Here is a 21147-nt window from a genome sequence, read left to right as displayed (position 1 = left end):
CCAGGTGCCTCCTGTCTCTACCAAACTGAAGTAACACCCACTTCATTTAGAGTTAGGGTGGAACTTAAGTATATCAGTGATGGCGATTACTTCATCTCCGCAACTGATATACTCTTCTGACGACCCAAGTGAGTAAGGGCCATTGGAGGTATGCCCATCTGTCTGCTCGCCCTATTTAGATCGGACGGACGAATACCCAGTTTTTACTTTCACAAACTGCTGGTATTGAGTAGAACAAAAAGCATTTTAATCCTCTCTTCTCACACCATGGGAGATAACTCTCTTACTGAGAGGCTCATTTCTTTTTTTATTTTTCAAAGGAAAATCCTGCTTTGGGATTTTGATTTGAAAATGAAAAAAAGACATTGAAAGGTGCCATACAGCATTGTCATGTTGATGGAGCCGCATAGCACTCTTGAGTGTATTAACAGGAATTGGCATGATGGTTGTTTCTGCCAATGTAAAAGATGTCCGCTGTGATGGCAAGCATCTCTAAATACAGAGTACACTTACTCCTTTAGGGAGATGGATTATATTACTCACTCACCCTGATGGAGTAAATACAGTACTCTGCAATCCAAATCAGCCCCTTGCTCTTTTTGGGCAGATGTTTGTAGTAGCATCCTCCTTCCTAACCCCTCCTTGTGCATCCATAAACCACTGCTAGTCCTTCCTAATACCGTTGTATTTAGAAGTAGGTATTCCCTATTTCTCATTCACTGTCCCTGAACCCTGCCATTGTATACCTGGGATCTGCATCATGGTGGCAGAGATCTCACTCTATTGTAGTATCACTGTTTGTACTACTAAATCAACTTTGTGCATAGGCCTAATGTCACCTAGAATCACCTTGGGCTATTGTGGTACTGTAAATTTTGGAACCACGTATCTGGCATGATTCTAACATGACGATTTCTTTATCAACAGACCAAGAATGTTTAGGATACTATGCACAAGCATTTGCGTCACATTCGAGTGACGAGATAGCCTGAAACCAGAGTTTCTGTTCTAATACCTCGAGCTCCATTTTAGGACGACAGCCATTTTGTGTTTGCCCTCTCATAGGCAACAGGACTACGGCCAAGCATGGGTCTGAAGGACACACACACCTTCGCTGACTCCTCAGTGACCTGGGTGAACTGACTCCGCTGCCTAAGGCCAAACCTGATCGGTCAGTTCCCTTCCCACGGCCGAATGAGATTAGTATCAGGGCCCAGCATAACACAAAACCTTTCATCACACACGAACCATGCCTAATCTTCTACACACCTGCCCCTGTTTCCCTCTTTATGACCCGTTTTACGAGGAGGAGGTGCCCGTTTTTATTGGGTGTCCGTCGATATCTGATGAAGGCGCTAAGCTTTGCCGGGTAATTGATTAAGGGCTGAGCGAACCGAAATATGTACTCGCCATTATGACTCTGTCTTTTCCTTTGTAATGAATGCATGTGAATGATCATACCGTAAAACGAGGAATGTTTGCCTAAAGCATAATATTTGGTATATAAGGAGAAGGCTGGTTTTCATAAGTGAGCAGTCTCCTGAGAATATACACGTGTTGTACTTCTAGGATACCTGTTACTGGCTGCAGCCAATAAATACGATCTTCGACTTCACCAAGAACACTCTGTGTTTCTGTAGTCTGAAACAGGAAGAACTCGAAGTCTTCGGGTGTGTTCCCTGGCACCGCTGGGTTCCAAAAAAAACCAGTACTTCAGTTGGCGCCCAACGTAGGGCGATTTCAGCGGTACCGGTCCAAGCCAGATGTTCGTGAGGAGCTTCGTGTGAAAATTCTGGAGGAAGGCCGCCACTTCATCGACCCCTGTATGTCGACGTGGTCCGAAAGTCTTTGCTGCGAGGTTCTCCGCGTCCCAACGGCTACAAAGGACTGCTGCCCTGACTATCGCCCTGTTTTGGACCCTTGATGAATTGGTAGAGCGAAACGATAAACGAGTCTTCTGGTGACGTCATCGACACCTCAGTTAGGTATAAGTGGAGCGTCTCCGAGTCCTTAGTTTGATTACTTGGTTTGATATCCCCTTTGGAATCTTTTGATTTGGAACTTGCAAGCGCCAAAACCAAGGGACTTGTGTATTCACGAGACTATCGTATTCGATAATCCTTTGAAGTTTGAAACTAGACTAGAGAGCGAAGATGCCTGGTTCTAGTATACTTAGAAATTGGTTTTGTCTTGGTTATAATAGGGATTCCCGATTGGAGGACTCGTGTCCGGTTCCTCCGATCGGAACTCCAACTTATGAATTATATGTAAAACATGGCATAGGCCCACTCGCATATAATGAAGTATGGATCCGTTACACCAGAAAAGATGGTGACTTAAAGTGGCCCCAATACGGTAGTTTCGACACAGAGATTCTGGATAATCTAGAGGTTAAACTCTTTAAGAAGAAAGCCCGTCCGGCAATGTTTGACTCTTTCCGCCTATGGCGTAAGGAAGCCAAACAGAAGGAAATCAAATTGGCAAAAAGAAATAAAAAAGAAAAGGGTATCTCGATAATGCAAGCTGCTTTGCAGTTTCAAGATAATGAAGAAGAACAGATGAGTGAGCAGTTGCACAGACAATGTAAACTAGTGATAGATAAATGTTATCCAGTTTTGCCGCTTCTTCAGCAAGATGCGTCAAAAGAAATAGAGAAAGATACTTTGATGTCACACTTGTTAAGTTCACCACCCCCTTATGCGCAGAGTGCTACAGCGCCTCCGCAACACCAAGTTGTGCAACATCCAGTTATTTTACATCAAGCTCCTCTACCACCAGTTCCTCCTCAGTTGGCCCCTGCTCCCATGGTGCAGCCCCCTCAGGGGCCGCCGACTTTGCTGCCTGTCCCCCCTTTACCTTCTACGACTTTGCCTACTATAGCGACTGCCTCTCTTGGCGCTCTTCCTGATACTGTCTCTACATCTACGTCTACGCCTACTGTGCTTCCCTCTGTTTTTTCCCCTGTTCTTTTGTCAGCTTCTCCTTCTGTCCGACAGAGAGTGACGGATACAGTTGCTAGTTTTATATTACCTTTCTTCGGGTCGTCTAGTGTGACCCCTGATCCAGAGCGTAAGCAGACGCGTAGTCAACTGCCTAATTCTCACGAGAAAGAGATGTTTGACCGTATGGCGCGCAAATGGATCGTTCACTCATCTAGGTATAATTTGGAGTCTGTTATGGAGGTCTTTTGTCAATGGGAAGCACCGAAACAGAGATACGTTTTTGAACAGATGTGTTTTCCTTTGTGAGGAATTGGAGGGTAACGATTTGGAAGCAAATCCGCAGGATTTGTGCCGTGTACGGTTTGAGTTTGAAAAAGGTACGATTGTGGGCCCCGAAGTTGAAAAAGCAGTTGCGACATTGTTATCTTTTAGGATTGAGGATCCTTCCCAGTCACTGTTTAAACATGACTCCTCTGGTAAAAAGGTGCGGCAGTACCCTATGAGGGAATTCCCTCCGGTATGGAAGGACGCTGTTGCGGTCGATGCCGCTCAAGGTATTGCTGCTGCTCCAGCTCATTTTCAGCGTGTTTGGGTACACGTCCCTTGGAAACGATCTGAAGTGTTAGCCCTTAAACTTTACCCGACCCCTGTAAGAACCCTGCAGGATATTATAAGGAGTTATCGCAGACTGCGGAATCATGTGTTATGAATTTGGCTGACATAGACATGCTATTTGGGAATGTGGTCCCGCAGCCTTTGTGGGGATTGATTCGCAATACAGATCACGTGCAAGAGTTAGGCGCCACATGGGCTAATATTAGAGCTGCTAACGATGGGCAAGTTGGTGGGGCCAAGCCTGATCCCGTAGTAGCAGAACTCCCTGCTAGGATCATCACATACATGAAAACTTTAATGCCTGCGATGCGTGTTAATTGGGATAAGTTATCTGCGTGTAAGCAGAAGAAAGATGAAACAGTGTCTGATTTCTTCACTAGGTTTGAGGAAACGTTTATCGACCACAGTGGTCAAGATATGGGTACAGAAGGTGGTCAACGGTTGTTCGTTGACAAATTTGTGCATAATTTGCTTCCAGAGTTGTGTAAGAAATTGAAAGATTCGGAAAGCTCTTGGGCTGTTTCCTCTTCAGCACAAATATTAGCTACTGCACAGTATTACGAAAACAGGGATAAAGATGAGAAAGATAGAGCAGACAAGAAAAATAAGGAATTAAAAACGAAAGTTCTTTTACAACAGGCCTACCCGCCACATGGTGGTCAGAGTAATTATCAGCAACCTCAACAGTTTCAGAAAAACATGCAAAGGTATGAGTTTACTCGACCGCGTGCCCCTGTAGGTCCCAATCAGTGTTCATATTGTAAAGAAGAGGGTCATTTCAAGTATAGTTGTCCCATTTTGTTGCAGCGTGCTAATGGTGCATTTAGCGCAAGAGGTCGAGGTGTTCAACAAGCTCCCAGAGGTAGAGGACGCGGAAGTCTCACCCAGAGCGCGCGTCCCCTCCCACCTCAAAATACACTGAATAGTTTTGACCAACAAACTAATGCGTCTGGCAGGACGGCTCAGTACTATAATGATGATTATTATGTGGAAGATGAGAAAATGGAAGGTAATGATTGCTAGGACGGCCATAGACAAAGAGAGGGAGTTGTTTCATTTCCAGTAGATCAGAGTGGACCGTATGTTAAGGTGACTACATTAGGAGTGTCAGAGCCTTTTCTGTTGGATACTGGTGCTGCAAAGAGTTCTATTATGCACTCAAAACTCCCTGGCGTGCCTTTGTCTGGCAAGATGAATGTTTCGGTAGGTTTTTCTAGCGCCCCGGTTAGGAATCCGATTTCTTGCCCTATGTTCCTTTGTGTTGGACCTTGTGAATTGGAAGCACCCCTAATTTTGACAACGGGTTGTGGTGAAAACTTGTTGGGATTGGATTTGTTGAAAAGATTGTATGCAACATTATATTGTTCTCCTTCGGGAGTACAACTTACACTGGGTAGGAAAGTGGTTTCTCCAATGTATTTGTCACAGGATAAACTTCCGACAGAATTGTCGTTTCTTCCTGATGCCATTTGGGCTACTGGTCCTAATGATGTGGGCCTTTTGGAAATACCGCCATATGTTGTAACATTGAAAGCCAATGTTAAATTGCCACGCATTCCCCAATATAAGATCTCTAGTGAAGGTGAAAAAGCGTTGCTAGCGATCATTTATGATTTGATTGGAAAAGATGTGATCGAAGAAACCAGAGGCAACGTTTGCAATAGTCCTGTTCTGCCAGTTTTGAAATGTACTGACCCTTCTCAGCCACCTGTTTACAGGTTCGTGATTGATCTTAGAGAGGTCAATAAAATAGTTGTGCCACAGTTTCCAGTCGTTCCTGATATTACTGCCTTATTGACTATGATTCCAGCCTCGGCAGCCTGGTTTTCGGTGATTGACTTAAAGAATGCTTTCTTCAGCATCCCGATCGCCGAGGAGAGCAGAGATATTTTTGGTTTCAGCCTAGGAGGTCGAAGCTTTCGCTTCAAACGCGCTCCTCAGGGCTACTGTGAAAGTCCATCAATATACAGCCAAGCTTTAAAAACTCAGCTCGATGCGATTGTTTTACCTGATGGTGCTACCCTTATTCAGTACGTTGACGATTTACTAATCGCCGCAGATACTGAAGACATTTGTAAAGAAGCAACATTGTTGTTGTTGCGTCATTTGTCTAATCTACATCACAAAGTGTCGCTTTCAAAACTGCAATATTGTCGACAAGAAGTGACCTACTTAGGTCATCTCTTATCGAAGGAGGGAAGGAAACTGACCCCAGAAAGATTTCAGGCAAAAGCAAAATTGAGTGTGCCTAGGACACAGAGAGAAGTACATGCTTTCTTGGGCATTACATCCTACTGTAGACAATGGATACCTGGGTTTTCTCTGCTGGCCAAACCTTTGATAGCATTAACGTGTAAAGATACACCGAATCCCGTCCCATGGTCTGAAGATTGTCAGAAAAGTTTTTCCGAATTGCGTGAAGCCTTATGTTCGGCTCCTGTGCTGGGTACTCCTGACTACAGCAAGCCTTTTACACTGTATGTGCACGAGAGGGAAGGTTGTGCATTGTCGGTGTTGACACAGTCTTTTGGAGGCAAGCAGCGTCCATGCGCGTATTTTTCATCAATTTTGGATCCGGTAGCTAAAGCATTGCCGAGTTGCTTGAGAGCCACAGCGGCAGCAGCTGTTTCTATTCGACAGTCTGCTGGGTTAGTAATGAACAACACGTTGTTTGTTATGGTTCCACATGCAGTGGACACGTTGCTAAATAGAACCAAAACACAGCACTTAACTAGTGCTCGATTGTCAGGTTACGAGTTGACACTGCTAGCAAGTCATGTTCACATACAAAGGTGCAATACGTTGAATCCAGCCACGTTATTGCCAATTTTAGTGGAGACAGATGATGTTGAGCAGCATGATTGTATTTTTAGAACAGAAGAAGAAACAAAAGGGAGAGTGGATCTCAAGGATACTCCCCTCGTAGAGTGTGATGGTACCTTATGGGTGGATGGTTCATGTTTCAAGCTTTCGAATGGTGATACGACTGCAGCATATGCTGTCACGACTCTGTATACGATTGTTGAAACTGCACGTATACCACATAATTCAGCCCAAGCCGCAGAATTAATTGCACTTACAAGAGCGTGTGTGCTATCAAAAGGAATGAAAGTGACCATATATACCGACAGTCAGTATGCTTTCGGTGTGGCCCATAGTTTTAGGCGATTATGGAAGGAACGTGGGTTCCTGACTTCACATGGAGTTAAAATACAAAATGGTCAGTTGGTGAATGAGCTCCTTGAGTCACTGACATTGCCGCTACAAGTTGCGATTGTGAAATGCAGTGCACACAAGAAGGTTACTGATGATGTTGGTCGTGGTAACGCATTTGCGTATGAAATCGCAAAAGAAAAAGCAAAGAATGTGAAGAATCGGATGTATGTTGCAGGCCTTGCAAGATGGGTTGGTGATGCTGGAATGTGTGAAGACACGATAGAGAGTGTGAAGTCTCTTCAAGCCGAAGCTTCAGAGAAAGAATTAAGTATGTGGAGAGAAAGTACGGGTAAACTGGATGAAAATGGTTGTTGGATTGACTTGTCAAAACATCAGCGATGGTTGTTACCCGATGCATACGTGCTTGCAGTGGTGACAATGGCTCATGGAATGGCCCATATCAGTGTGAAAGGGATTTGTAAGTTGTTGGCTCCAGTATAGCAAAATACTGGAATTCCTAAATGTGCAGAGAATGTGGTCAAAAACTGCATGGTATGTCTGAAATACAATCCTGGTAGGGGAACCCCAACTCCAGCTGGTCATTTTGCGCCTCCAACGTATCCGTTTGAGGTTTTGCAGCTAGATTTCATCCACATGGAAAGATGCAACAATTTGAAATATGTACTCGTTGTCGTTTGTGCCTTTTCAAGGTGGATAGAAGCATACCCTTTAAAAGACAACACTGCCCTGTCCACAGCTAAAGCTTTTGTCAAAGAATTTTTCCCTAGATTTGGAATGCCGAGAATGGTCTGGAGTGACAATGGGAGTGAATTTGTGGGTCGAGTGATGAAAACAGTATGTGATGGACTGGCTATCCGGCAGAAATTCCACGCTGCACATCATCCCCAATCAGCTGGATTAGTAGAGTGCTATAATGGCACGTTAAAATTGAAGTTGGCCAAGATTCAAGCAAGCTCTGGTCTTAGATGGCCCGACGCTCTGCCTTTAGCACTCCTGTCAACAAGAATGACTGCGCATTCACGAGTGGGACTTAGTTCCTATGAAATCTTGTTTGGCCGCCCGGCCAATATATGGGGAGTGCCAAGGCCTACAAAATTCAGCGAGATCGAACATCCAGTACTGCTTGATTATTTGTATGAATTGACGGCTAAATTGCGTGTTTTACACCAACAGGTGCATGACACTCTGCCTCAGGTCTCTGAAACTTCAGGACATCCTATCAATCCTGGATCATGGGTGCTGGTCAAAAACTTTCGACGGACAAAGAATGATGAGCCCCGTTGGACCGGCCCCCATCTCGTCCTTCTCTCAACGAGATCAGCTGTTCGAGTGAAAGGGAAAAAGAACTGGATCCACGGCGTCCATTGCAAGAGGGTCCCTTTGCCTCTGCCATATGACCGATGGGTCCAGGAGGGGATCGCTGATTCTGAGACTGAAACTGTGCCTCGTTTTCTGCCGTTTAGCGATGCACGTGTGAAAGGAACAAGCTCTGAGCAGGAAAGCAATGACATTTTGCAAGAGGCTGTGTCACCGTCAATACGATTGGACACTACAGAGCCTGAACTCTTGTTCCAAGATCAGACAGTACCTGGGAGAAATCGCTACAAGTTGAGGCCAAGGACTATGGACAAATAAAATTATTTTCCTTTCCCTTGCTATTTTTAATAATTTTGGGAAGTGCAGCTCTCTCTTTCATCTGAGAAACTTGCTTATTTTTGCTTTTTTCGAACCGCCATCCGGGTTCAGATGCAGGGTCGCGGTTGCCCAAGTCTTTGGAGTGCAACTGAAGACGTTAGGTCAGCAGTTCTGGTCGGTCCAAGGAGTTGCCCTGGACTGACAGAAGCACTTCCTTAGCATAGAACACCCTACCACCGCGAGCAGCACTCAGAGAGGATGGAGTTTTTCGAGAATGAGAGACCTGCTAAACCAATGGACTGCAAAGACAGAACATGTATAATGATGACAAGAAAACGATTTTTGATGTTATGTATTTCCATGTTACTAAGTGTGATGACGATCGTCATAGGATATGTCTTATTCTCTTTCCAAGTAACACTCGCACCAACTGCACAGCCCATACCTCCTCCTACTGTTCCCTCGCATTCATTTCACCCTCTGCCTGAACACGAGTCTGCTAGAAGATTAGAATTTGTCAATAATTCGTTCATTCAGCTTCTACATCAACACCAATTAGTAGTTAACACAACTAACTGTTGGGTGTGTGGCCTTATGCCCCATACTACTGATAAAGGTATCCCGTACCTACTCCTACCTTTCAGCCATAATGGTTCTGTGTGGGCATATAGAACAATGTTCATGTATGCTCATGAAGCCAACCCCCTACGTTCTGTGAAAGATAATCCCAAGAATAGTGCTCTAAGGGGATCGTGGATATGATTAGGGAAGAGATTTCCTATGAAACCATCCCAAGAGATGAGACACTAGCATATATTGGCTGGAATATGACAGGATATGAAGTTACTCTGAGCGAGAACCAGCGAGCAAAGAAATCCTCACCGATCTGGATTGTACCCCATCAGGGTCACCTATGTTTGCAAGGTTATGGCAAGAATCCCAGAGCTCAGTTATGGAAAAGTATCTGCGCTGAAACTTACGTTTTTGCATCTCAGACTTCCCCTTCGTTCTTAGCAGCCAAGGGTACCTATTTCATCTGCCATGATAGAGCCTATACCTGGTTGCTCCCGGTCTTTTCGGGCACATGTTTTGTTTCGTTCCTGCTGCCTCCCACCTACACGACCGCGGCAGATTACCATAAAACAAGGATGGCTAGAGGCGTCATCAGTCAGGATGACACTGCAGGACAAGAATTTGGAGATTTCATAAAGGGTTCTCTGCCGTTTTGGGGTCCAATGGTTAACAGCAGGAACATAAGGCAATTGACAAGAGTGGTTGAATCCACGGTAGTTGAAACAGCCGGTGCCCTTGGTAATTTGACTGCTGAGCTCCAGTCGGATCGTCTTATGACTCTTCAGAACAGGGCCACGTTAGACGTCATACTTACAGACCGAGGTGGGGTATGTAGAGTGATCCAATCTAGCTGCTGTGTTTTTATTCCAGATAACGCTCCAACAGTTTTCCAGGCCATTTCCAAACTGCATAGAATCTCTGAATCTATTCACGTAGATAATGGGGAATGGTCATCGGTGGGGTGGTTCTGGGAACTGATATCCGCTTGGGGTTGGAAGATCCTGATAGTCATTGGAATGATCTTAGCCATTCTTTTCCTGCTCTGCCGATGTGTACAGTGTGCTCCTGTAATTTGTGGCATCTGCGCTACATCATGCATAAGGAAACCTGTAACGTGAGATGAGCTAAGCAATAGGATGATGCTACAGCAACATCTCCGCGACTTTATGGACATAGACCTGGATTCAGACTAGCGGGAGTATAGGTTATTGCCTATGTAAGGGCAAAAGGAGGGTCTGTGGTACTGTAAATTTCGGAACCACGTATCTGGCATGATTCTAACATGACGATTTCTTTATCAACAGACCAAGAATGTTTAGGATACTATGCACAAGCATTTGCATCACATTCGAGTGACGAGATCGCCTGAAATCAGAGTTTCTGTCCTAATACCTCGAGCTCCATTTTAGGACGACAGCCATTTTGTGATTGCCCTCTCATAGGCAACAGGACTATGGCCAAGCATGGGTCTGAAGGACACACACACCTTCGCTGACTCCTCGGTGACCTGGGTGAACTGACTCCGCTGCCTAAGGCCAAACCTGATCGGTCAGTTCCCTTCCCGCGGCCGAATGAGATTAGTATCAGGGCCCAGCATAACACGAAACCTTTCATCACACACGAACCATGCCTAATCTTCTACACACCTCCCCCTGTTTCCCTCTTTATGACCCGTTTTACGAGGAGGAGGTGCCCGTTTTTATTGGGTGTCCGTCGATATCTGATGAAGGCGCTAAGCTTTGCCGGGTAATTGATTAAGGGCTGAGCGAACCGAAATATGTACTCGCCATTATGACTCTGTCTTTTCCTTTGTAATGAATGCATGTGAATGATCATACCGTAAAACGAGGAATGTTTGCCTAAAGCATAATATTTGGTATATAAGGAGAAGGCTGGTTTTCATAAGTGAGCAGTCTCCTGAGAATATACACGTGTTGTACTTCTAGGATACCTGTTACTGGCTGCAGCCAATAAATACGATCTTTGACTTCACCAAGAAGACTCTGTGTTTCTGTAGTCTGAAACAGGAAGAACTCGAAGTCTTCGGGTGTGTTCCCTGGCACCGCTGGGTTCCAAAAAAACCCAGTACTTCATTATTGCCCACTTAGCTTCGGTCACTGTCTTCAGTTTTTCAATGGCGGCTGATGCATTGGTTATTCTACTGCGGTCTTGTACTTGGAGGCAATTGACGTCCACTGTGCTCTCATTTCACCAGAGCTGGATATTAATATGAGGCTTCAGGCCATAGACCTACTGTAGGAAGGCAATTCATCTTTAGTCCCAATGCCTATTATACCCTGGATGAGCTGTAGGTGTTCTATCACATAAAGCAAACTGAAAGTGACACGGATGCGTAGAGTTTCAGGATAGTGAAGAAGCCATCCAGGAAATCCATGTAGTAAAGATTAGAGAAGTATTAGATTTAATCTGGACAAAGTGATGGAACACTTGTGGAACATTCTTCACTCCACAACACTTTCTCTCCTTTCCTGCCCCCTTCTTCATAGCAACATTTGCCACCCATTGACAGATGTCCCCAACAGCACAGGGCCACCTCCAACACTTTATCTTGTCATACCTTACCACTTTTTGTTTCCTTTGCACAGACCGATCCATTACTTTTTGTTAACTACTCTTTGTTTAAGTTAACCTTCCCACATGAAGACTAGAACCCTGGGTAGCTTCACTAAAGCCTTAGATCTCTCTGTAGTTGGCTCTACTGGGCAGTGAAGGCCCGCTCCAGGGTGAGGGCCTTTAACAAGGGGGCAGGCCTTGAATGGCTGGTAGAGGCTGCTACGGAGGTCTCTAAGGCTATTAGAACATTGTGCCCCATCAGGGTAGAATGTTTTAATTAGTAAAACCAAGGTCTCATAGAGCCCAATGGGGTTGTAACTCCCTTGGGCTCCGTGAGTCCTTTGCTCACAGCTGTTGCTGTAAACAAACATTGGAATGTTGATGCTTCAGGCTTCTACCGGCCATTTGAAGCCCGGAGCACTCAATTGATTTGGGTATGATAAGAAAGCACAAATATTAAAGTTCCTGATCTAAGTTCCTGGTGAAAGGTAACTCCTGTTATCAAAAGAATTAAACTCTGCTAACAGTGTTTGCGCATCTCCTAAAATAAATGGCTAAAGACAACTGTCCCAACAATGCTTACTTTTGCGAGTGAGAAGTATTCCTGTTCTATAGGTATTAAATTTTAAAATGTTATGTCCCATCCAGACAGAAAGCCTTCAGGGAGCTGTGAATATGCAGAAGGGAGCCCAAGGTCTGACTGCCTATTTGGATAATCTCCTAAATGTCATCTGCAAAGGCATTGCTTTGTGCCCGAAGCTTCTGGTGATGGTTGTTGGGCTGTCACACTAAATAGCAATGGTGACCTGTCATAACCCTTAAGGCACCATGGTGTTATATGATATATATAGGATTGCAGTTGGAATGGTGAATGATACTCTGGGAAATATAATAGCCTTTATCCAGGAGTGCCCTCAATTTTGACCTCTCTCATTCCTCGTTTCATTCATTAGGCGGCCCACTGATTTGACTCTTGATTCTCATTCTTTGTTTCCCTGATTCATTGATTGAGTGGTGAACTTATTCTCATTCTTTCATTCATTGATTGAGGTATCCCATGCAGATTTGAAGAGGGCGCTATCTTTCAGAAGGGTATCCTGGAGCTGAGCAGGTATGAGTCTTGGCACACCCAGGGCTTAGTGGCACTACTTGAAATCAGCTGAGCCCTCAGCTGTTACTCATTCTTTGATCAATTGGACAAGTGGTTGACTGATTCTCATCCCTTGACTCACTGAGTGACTGGTCACCCGATTCCCATTCCTTGATTCATTGAGTGAGTGGTCAACTGATTCCCATTCTCTGAATCAGTAAATGACTAGTTAACTGATTGTCTTTCTTTAATTGATTGAACAACAGGTCAAATGATTCTCATTCTTTGATTTATAGACTGAATCATTGAATGATTGATCAACTGATTCTCATTCCTAGATTCATTAACTGAGAAGTCACCTGATTCTTATCCTTGATTCATACATTGAGTGGTCAACTCATTGTTTTCCTTTAAATTCATTGAACGAGGGGTCTGATTAATCCCAATCCTCGATTCATTGGCGTCTTTGTCAACTGATTCCCATTCTTTGATTCATTGAGTAATTTATCAACTGGTTCTCATCCCCTGATTTATTGATTGAATGATCAGCTGATTCTCATTTCTTGACTAATTTAAAGAGTAGTCGACTGATTCTCACTCTTTAATTCAATGAGTCAGTATTGAACTCATTCACATTCTTTGATTTGCTGAATGAGCGCTCTGTTGCTTCTCATTTGTTGACTCATTGAATGAGCGCTCTGCTGCTTCTCATTTGTTGACTCATTGAATGAGCACTCTGCTGCTTCTCATTTGTTGACTCATTGAATGAGGCTGTGCTGTTTCTCATTTGTTGACTCATTGAATGAGCGCTCTGCTGCTTCTCATTTGTTGACTCATTGAATGAGCGCTCTGCTGCTTCTCATTTGTTGACTCGTTGAATGAGCGCTCTGCTGCTTCTCATTTGTTGACTCATTAAATGAGCGCTCTGCTGCCTCTCATTTGTTGACTCATTGAATGAGCGCTCTGCTGCCTCTCATTTGTTAACTCATTGAACGAGGCTGTGCTGCTTCTCATTTGTTGACTCATTGAATGAGCGCTCTGCTGCTTCTCATTTGTTGACTCATTGAATGAGCGCTCTGTTGATTCTCTTTTGTTGACTCATTGAATGAGGCTGTGCTGCTTCTCATTTGTTGACTCATTGAATGAGCGCTCTGCTGCTTCTCATTTGTTGACTCATTGAATGAGGGCTCTGCTGCTTCTCATTGGTTGACTCATTGAATGAGCGCTCTGCTGCTTCTCATTTGTTGACTCATTGAATGAGCGCTCTGTTGATTCTCTTTTGTTGACTCATTGAATGAGGCTGTGCTGCTTCTCATTTGTTGACTCATTGAATGAGGCTGTGCTACTTCTCATTTGTTGACTCATTGAATGAGGCTGTGCTGCTTCTCATTTGTTGACTCATTGAATGAGCACTCTGCTGCTTCTCATTTGTTGACTCATTGAATGAGCGCTCTGTTGCTTCTCATTTGTTGACTCATTGAATGAGCGCTCTGCTGCTTCTCATTTGTTGACTCATTGAATGAGCGCTCTGCTGCCTCTCATTTGTTGACTCATTGAATGAGCACTCTGCTGCTTCTCATTTGTTGACTCAGTGAATGAGGGCTCTGCTGCTTCTCATTTGTTGACTCATTGAATGAGCGCTCTGCTGCTTCTCATTTGTTGAAACATTGAATGAGCGCTCTGCTGCTTCTCATTTGTTGACTCATTGAATGAGCGCTCTGTTGATTCTCATTTGTTGACTCATTGAATGAGGCTGTGCTGCTTCTCATTTGTTGACTCATTGAATGAGGCTGTGCTACTTCTCATTTGTTGACTCATTGAATGAGCGCTCTGCTGCTTCTCATTTGTTGACTCATTGAATGAGGCTGTGCTGCTTCTCATTTGTTGACTCATTGAATGAGCGCTCTGCTGCTTCTCATTTGTTGACTCATTAAATGAGCGCTCTGCTGCTTCTCATTTGTTGACTCATTGAATGAGCGCTCTGCTGCTTCTCATTTGTTGACTCATTGAATGAGGCTGTGCTGCTTCTCATTTGTTGACTCATTGAATGAGCGCTCTGCTGCTTCTCATTTGTTGACTCATTGAATGAGGGCTCTGCTGCTTCTCATTGGTTGACTCTTTGAATGAGCGCTCTGCTGCTTCTCATTTGTTGAATCATTGAATGAGCGCTCTGCTGCTTCTCATTTGTTGACTCATTGAATGAGCGCTCTGTTGATTCTCTTTTGTTGACTCATTGAATGAGGCTGTGCTGCTTCTCATTTGTTGACTCATTGAATGAGGCTGTGCTACTTCTCATTTGTTGACTCATTGAATGAGCGCTCTGCTGCTTCTCATTTGTTGACTCATTGAATGAGGCTGTGCTGCTTCTCATTTGTTGACTCATTGAATGAGCGCTCTGTTGCTTCTCATTTGTTGACTCATTGAATGAGCGCTCTGCTGCTTCTCATTTGTTGACTCATTGAATGAGCGCTCTGCTGCTTCTCATTTGTTGACTCATTGAATGAGCACTCTGCTGCTTCTCATTTGTTGACTCAGTGAATGAGCGCTCTGCTGCTTCTCATTTGTTGACTCATTGAATGAGGGCTCTGTTGATTCTCTTTTGTTGACTCATTGAATGAGGCTGTGCTGCTTCTCATTTGTTGACTCATTGAATGAGGCTGTGCTACTTCTCATTTGTTGACTCATTGAATGAGCGCTCTGCTGCTTCTCATTTGTTGACTCATTGAATGAGGCTGTGCTGCTTCTCATTTGTTGACTCATTGAATGAGCACTCTGCTGCTTCTCATTTGTTGACTCATTGAATGAGCGCTCTGTTGCTTCTCATTTGTTGACTCATTGAATGAGCGCTCTGCTGCTTCTCATTTGTTGACTCATTGAATGAGCGCTCTGCTGCTTCTCATTTGTTGACTCATTGAATGAGCACTCTGCTGCTTCTCATTTGTTGACTCAGTGAATGAGCGCTCTGCTGCTTCTCATTTGTTGAAACATTGAATGAGCGCTCTGCTGCTTCTCATTTGTTGACTCATTGAATGAGTGCTCTGTTGATTCTCATTTGTTGACTCATTGAATGAGGCTGTGCTGCTTCTCATTTGTTGACTCATTGAATGAGGCTGTGCTACTTCTCATTTGTTGACTCATTGAATGAGCGCTCTGCTGCTTCTCATTTGTTGACTCATTGAATGAGCGCTCTGTTGATTCTCATTTGTTGACTCATTGAATGAGCGCTCTGCTGCTTCTCATTTGTTGACTCATTGAATGAGGCTGTGCTGCTTCTCATTTGTTGACTCATTGAATGAGCACTCTGCTGCTTCTCATTTGTTGACTCATTGAATGAGCGCTCTGTTGCTTCCCATTTGTTGACTCATTGAATGAGCGCTCTGTTGCTTCCCATTTGTTGACTCATTGAATGAGCGCTCTGCTGCTTCTCATTTGTTGACTCATTGAATGAGCGCTCTGCTGCTTCTCATTTGTTGAGTCATTGAATGAGCGCTCTGCTGCTTCTCATTTGTTGACTCATTGAACGAGAGGTTAAATGATTCTCATTCTTTGAATCACTGAATGAATGATTAACTGATTCTCATTCCTAGATTCATTAACTGAGCAGTCAGCTTATCCCCTTTCAGTGATTCCTTGAATGAGGGATCAACTCATTCTCATTTCTTGATTAATTCTCATTCTTTATTCATACATTGAGTGGTCTACCTATTATTTTTCTTTTAATTCATTGAATGAGTCTTCAACTGATTCTCATCCTTTGGTTGAGTGCTGAATCTTATGAATGTGGAAGAGAGGTGGAGCTCATCGCCCTTATGTACAAACACAACCCCAGACTTTCCATTGCCTTCACCACTGCTCCTTCCTTGCCACTCCCAGAGTGAAGGTGTATTTGCTGTAGGTGAAGGGCACTGACACTTCGATGAATGCTGACAGTTGTTTTGTAAATATTTGCACAAAAGGACCGAGCACATCTACTCCCAACATTTATGATATGAGGAGAGCAACTGGGAAGGCTGTTAGAGCATGGGGAGTCTACCTGTGATGACAGGGCCATGGGCAGTGACAGCAACAGGAGACCGAGGAGGAGAAGTAAATAGACAGAGAAGATGGAGGAATAAGGCAGGGGTGACACAGAGGCACTTCTCTGGCAGGGCACAGCAGTGAGCAGTCACCAGGTAGCAATGCTGTCCAACTCCCTCTGGGATGGACATAGTGGTGAGGCTGTCACTTCATTGGCTGTAAATACAAGACTTTTGTGGTGCAATGTATGGCTCATTCATGTTGACTTCTATTGGATGAGGATGGCACCATAACAATGGAGCTTTGAAGATTATACAGCAATTATAAACAGTATTTTACTCTGACGTTCATTTTGCAAAATTGGCAGTGGTCCATCATTGTTGGGTGACAGAGCCCAGCCTATGTCCCCAACAGCTAGACAATACTGTTCCAAAACAGGGAATAGTCCAATCAGAATTCTGTTCAATGCTGATGAGACTGTGCCTAGAAGCTGACATGCTGCCCTCAGTTTGGCAATGAGTTATTGCAGTGACTCATTGATTTGTAATTGTTACTGGTAATCCTACATTGAAAACCAGATAATCGATAAGGATGCTCGCCCCCAAATTGGTAAACAATCTTAAGAATTATAAAGAATATATCTATCCTTAAACATGATCACATTATTCCTTATACAAGATGTAAATGCTTCTAATATAAATCCCTTTCCTCATCTATGAGCATTTAATCATGTCCACTCTCTCTTCTGGGCTGTACTAGGGATCCCAAAGACAACAACTGAAAAGGAGACTTCCGACCTTTAGACAACCCCCTATTCAACTGCAGACCAGACAGGTGTATGGGACACCCCAAGCAGGGGAGCACGTACCACCACACACGTCATGCTCACTGCCCCACCCCTGCTGAGGCGCTGGAACAAGGGCTGCACCCCACACACGTCATACTTACTGCCCAACCCGGCAGAGGCGCTGGAACAAGGGCTGCACCCCACACATGTCATACTTCCTGCCCCACTCCTGCTGAGGCGCTGGAACAAGGGCTGCACCCCACACACGTCATACTTACTGCCCCAACCCCGCAGAGGCACTGGAACAAGGGCTGCACCCCACACACGTCATACTTACAGCCCCACCCCCACAGCAGTGCTGGAACAAGAACTGCACCCCACACCCGTCATGCTTACTGCCCCAACCCCGCAGCAGCACTGGAACAAGGGCTGCACCCCACACACGTCATACTTACTGCCCCACCCCTGCTGAGGCACTGGAACAAGGGCTGCACCCCACACACGTCATACTTACTGCCCCACCCCTGCTGAGGCGCTGGAACAAGGGCTGCACCCCACATATGTCATACTTACTGGCCCACCCCTGCAGAGGCGCTGGAACAAGGGCTGCACCCCACACACGTCATACTTACTGCCCCACCCCTGCAGAAGCGCTGGAACAAGGGCTGCACCCCACACACGTCATACTTACTGCCCCACCCCCACAGCAGTGCTGGAACAAGGCTGCACCCCACACACGTCATACTTACTGCCCATACCCCACAGAGGCGCTGGAACAAGAACTGCACCCCACACACGTCATACTCACTGCCCCACCCCTGATGAGGCACTGGAACAAGGGCTGCACCCCACACACATCATACTTACTGCCCCAACCCCACAAAGGCGCTGGAAAAAGAACTGCACCCCACACACATCATACTTACTGCCCCACCCCCGCAGCAGCACTGGAACAAGAGCTGCACCCCACACACGTCATACTTACTGCCCCACCCCTACTGAGGCACTGGAACAAGGGCTGCGCCCCACACACGTCATACTTACTGCCCCACCCCTGCAGCAGCGCTGGAACAAGGGCTGCACCCCACACACATCATACTTACTGCCCCACCCCTGCTGAGGCACTGGAACAAGGGCTGCACCCCACACACGTCATACTCACTGCCCCACCCCTGCTGAGGCATTGGAACAAGGGCTGCACCCCACACATGTCATACTCAGTGCCCTACCCCTGCTGAGGCACTGGAACAAAGGCTGCACCCCACACACATCATACTCACTGAGCCACCCCTGCTGAGGCACTGGAACAAGGGCTGCACCCCACATACGTCATACTTACTGCCCCACCCCTGCAGAGGCACTGGAACAAGAACTGCACCCCACACACGTCATACTTACTGGCCGACCCCCGCAGCAGTGCTGGAACAAGGGCTGCACCCCACACGTGTCATACTTACTGCCCCACCCCTACAGAGGCACTGGAACAAGGGCTGCACCCCATACACCTCATACTTACTGCCCCAACCCCGCAGAGGTGCTGGAACAAGAACTGCACCCCACACACATCATACTTACTGCCCCACCCCCGCATTAGTGCTGGAAAAAGAACTGCACCCCACACACGTCATATTTATTGCCCCGCCCCTGCAGAGGCACTGGAACAAGTACTGCACCCCACACACGTCATGCTTACTGCCTCACCCCCGCAGCAGTGCTGGAACAAGAGCTGCTCCCACACACATCATACTTACTTCCCCAACCCCGCAGAGGCACTGGAACAAGAACTGCACCCCACACATGTCATACTTACTGTCCCACCCCCGCAGCAGCGCTGGAACAAGGGCTGCACCCTACACACGTCATACTTACTGCCCCTCCCCCGCAGCAGTGCTGGAACAAGGGCTGCACCCCACACACATCATACTTACTGCCCCACCCCCACAACAGTGCTGGAACAAGGGCTGCGCCCCACACACATCATACTTATTGACCCACCCCCTCATCAGTGCTGGAACAAGGGCTGCACCCCACACATGTCATACTTACTACCCCGCAGAGGCGCTGGAACAAGAACTGCACCCCACACATGTCATACTTACTGCCCCACCCCGCAGCAGCGCTGGAACAAGGGCTGCACCCCACACACGTCATACTTACTGCCCCACCCCCACAGCAGTGCTGGAACAAGGGCTGCACCCCACACACGTCATACTTACTGCCCCAACCCCGCAGAGGCGCTGGAACAAGAACTGCACCCCACACACGTCAAACTTACTGCCCCACCCCTGCTGAGGCACTGGAACAAGAACTGCACCCCACACACGTCATACTTACTGCCCCACCCCCGCAGAGGCGCTGGAACAGCTGCACCCCACACATGTCATACTTACTGCCCCACCCCCGCAGCAGTGCTGGAACAAGGGCTGCACCCCACACATGTCATACTTACTGCCCCAACCCCGCAGCAGCGCTGGAACAAGGGCTGCACCCCACACACGTCATACTTACTGCCCCACCCCCACAGCAGTGCTGGAACAAGGGCTGCACCCCACACACGTCATACTTACCACCCCAACCCCCGCAGCAGTGCTGGAACAAGGGCTGCACCCCACACACACCATACTTACTGCCCCAACCCCGCAGAGGCGCTGGAACAAGAACTGCACCCCACACACGTCAAACTTACTGCCCCACCCCTGCTGAGGCACTGGAACAAGAACTGCACCCCACACACTTCATACTTACTGCCCCACCCCCGCAGAGGCGCTGGAACAGCTGCACCCCACACACGTCATACTTACTGCCCCACCCCCGCAGCAGTGCTGGAACAAGGGCTGCACCCCACACATGTCATACTTACTGCCCTAACCCCGCAGCGGCAATGGAACAAGGGCTGCACCCCACACATGTCATACTTACTGTCCTATCCCCGCAGAGGCGATGGAACAAGGGCTGCATCCCACACACGTCATACTTACTGCCCCGACCCCCGTAGCAGCACTGGAACATGGGCTGCACCCCACACACGTCACACTTACTGCCCCAACCCCGCAGAGGCGCTGGAACAAGAACTGCACCCCACACATGTCATACTTACTGCCCCACCCCCGCAGCAGTGCTGGAACAAGAACTGCACCCCACACACATCATACTTACTGCCCCACCGCTGCAGAGGCACTGGAACAAGAACTGCACCCCACACACGTCATACTTACTGCCCCACCCCCGCTGAGGCGCTGGAACAAGGGCTGCATCCCGCACACGTCATAGTTACTGCCACACCCCCTCAGTAGCGCTGGAACAAGGGCTGCACCCCACACATGTCATACTTACTGCCCCATCCCCGCAGAGGCGCTGGAACAAGGGCTGCACCCCACACATGTCATACTTACTGCCCCAGCCCCTCAGAGGCGCTGGAACAAGGGCTGCACCCCACACACGTCATACTTACTGCCACACCCCCGCAGTAGCGCTGGAACAAGGGCTGCACCCCACACATGTCATACTTACTGCCCCATCCCCGCAGCAGTGCTGGAACAGGGGCTGCACCCCACTCATGTCATACTTACCGCCCCACCCCCGCAGCGGCGCTGGAACAAGGGCTGCACCCCACACATGTCATACTTACTGCCACACCCCCGCAGTAGCGCTGTAACAAGGGCTGCACCCCACACATGTCATACTTACTTCCCCATCCCCGCAGAGGCGCTAGAACAAGGGCTGCACCCCACTCATGT

Source organism: Triturus cristatus, chromosome 2_1, assembly GCF_964204655.1.
Source record: "Triturus cristatus chromosome 2_1, aTriCri1.1, whole genome shotgun sequence".
In the NCBI taxonomy this organism is placed as follows: Eukaryota; Metazoa; Chordata; class Amphibia; order Caudata; family Salamandridae; genus Triturus; species Triturus cristatus.
Note: the sequence above shows the minus strand (reverse complement) of the source record.